This window comes from Sorex fumeus, unplaced genomic scaffold, assembly GCF_029834395.1.
Source record: "Sorex fumeus unplaced genomic scaffold, SorFum_2.1 ptg000012l, whole genome shotgun sequence".
Lineage (NCBI taxonomy): Eukaryota > Metazoa > Chordata > Mammalia > Eulipotyphla > Soricidae > Sorex > Sorex fumeus.
The window spans coordinates 965469-967863 of record NW_026606069.1 but is presented as its reverse complement, the minus strand read 5'-3'; positions in this window follow the sequence as shown (position 1 = coordinate 967863).

The following is a 2395-nucleotide window of genomic DNA, read 5'->3' as shown; positions in this document are numbered from 1 at the left end:
CAAGCAGAGAATAGGTCTGTTGACAGTTGGGGTTCAGGGTATAAAAGGGGCTCAAAGATGTAGGGTTTCATTCTCTCTCTGGGGAGAAGACCCTGATTGATTGATCGATCAGTACCTCGACGCTATACTTGGAACGAAATAAAGCTCTGTTGAACTTTCCCATTTGTCCTGCACCCGTTCGTGATATCACAGACCCTAATAGTTTGAATGTCCACATGCTGCTGCTCTTGAAAACAATCATGCAATTAGAAGAACTATTGGTTGCCCACAGAGGGAGAGACAGGACTGATATTTCAGATTCAGAAGACTGCGAAGCTCTTATCAGTAAGTGTTCTTTATAGGGGTTTATCTCTTCAGCAGAGATTAGAATGAAAATGCTAGAAACACATATTGAGAGGGCAGAAATATAGTATAGTGCTTAAGGTTAGGAATCTCTGACATGATTTCTGGGATCGAGAAAGTAGTGCACTAAACTATGTCAAGGCAGGAAGGGTCAGGGCATAGAATCATGCACTTTCTCTCTGAGGACACTCCATTCCCACTCGTTGTCTTGCCATTCAGAGTCACTTTGGGGAATGGGGAGTTCTGGGGCTCCTGGGGTGGGGGTGGGGAGCTGCCCTCAGGCCCAACTGCTGCATGAGCAGGAGTGGCTGCAGTCTCCATTGTGATGTCTGTGTTCTCTGCACAGGGTTGTGGGACATGGAATTCTCACTGGCCAATGGGGTTGCAGAACCTGGACCACACCCATGAAGCCCTCTATAAAAGCGCGACCTCAGCCTCTTGTGGCAACCTCTCTCAGCACTTTGATGAGAAATCCTCAAGGAAGTAACGAGATGAGGCCCCAACCCCCATTACCAATGGACACCCATCTGAATAAAGATATAAAATTAAAATCGGATAAAGCTAGAGAAATGGTAAGGAAAAAGTGCTGGGATCTGGTTCCCGTGGCTTGCCCAAGGCCCATGATGACCCATCAGTGGTCAGTGTGTGGCCACTGGCTGATAAACCCCTGGGCCCTTTCCAGACCAAACAAGTCTTTAGCCAGTTTCACCCAGCAGCTGCTGCCCTCCTGGGACTCCTGGGGACTCTAGTCCAGTAACCCCTCGGGCTCCCCTTCTCGAGACAAACACCATCCTCCTGCCCATGGGTTCCTCCCATGGAGACGAGTATAAGAGAACTTTTGTCAGTGAGATGGGAACAAGCAGGCTCAAGCAGGTGTTGCTTTGCTTTTCTGCAGCTCAAAAAGTTCGAAGTGGAGAATGATTTAGTCCCTGGCAAGAGAAGAAAAAACAACTGCGGAGACAGTGGCAGGAACACCGCCACCTCCAGGCCCTGCCAACTGCCGACTGGGGTGAGTCTTGCCCTGCAGGACATCCCAAGGAGATAGGTGCTCAAAGGGTGTTGCAGAGATGTTTAGGAATGTGGAAGGAGGGGGTACCCACAGAAAATCTGTTGCTGCTTCCCCACATGCTCGTGCTCTGCTTGGCCTGACATGGGGGGGCAATCCCAAAGCCCTGAACTGGAGTGTTTCACTTGAATGGGCAAGTTTGGCCTTTGAGATTGAGTTAGGGCACGAGGGGAAGGGAGGGGGAAAGGCGGGAAGAAGTGTTTCTCAGATATCAGCATGCTGGGCAGCCGAAGAAAAAAGGGTTCTTGTGTCTCTTCTCTGCCACAAACCATGATCATTTATCTGTAGCCCCCTTTGTTTAAGCGAGCCCCTTCATCAGAAATCTGGTTCTAGTTCTTACAATGGAGAAGCTTAGGTGGATGGATGCAGCCCTTCGGCCGCCTACCCCATCCTCATGGGCCTGATGAAAGGGATTCACGGTGAAAAAAAAGCCTTGCAATGGGACAGGCTAATCCTCCAGGTAGGGAAATGTGTGGTACTGGCCAATGGCCCTATTTGTTATGGCCGCTTGGTTCTCTCCTGCCACATTGCAAGGGGACCTGCCACCCCTGGACACCTGGTCTCGGTTTGTCTCCCTATTTTCCCTGGCCCTTGTCTGCTCTGTACTCTTTGCTCCCTTTAGACTAAGGACTGGGGTGAAGTGTGACCTTTACTGCTGCAATGGAGAATACTGTCCCATGGGAAAAGTGGCATGCCAGGTGCCATGCCCTCTGACAGATCTGCACGAGGTGCTGGCTGCATTCCCACTGTCGGAGTGTCTCTTGTTCCCCCCCTTGGCCCGTTCTGGATGTTTTCTCTACTGCTTGATTGACTGGGATGTTCTGGAATTTGTTTCCCTCTTCCATCTTCATCAGGAAGCAGGGAACAGGAATGAAAGCACAGAGCCCTAGTTGGATGATGGGGGTAGACGTGGGCAGGAGGTTTTCAGGTAAGGGGCTGGGGTGGCGCTGACTGACCGACTCACTTGGGTCTTCCAGAGTGGAGAAT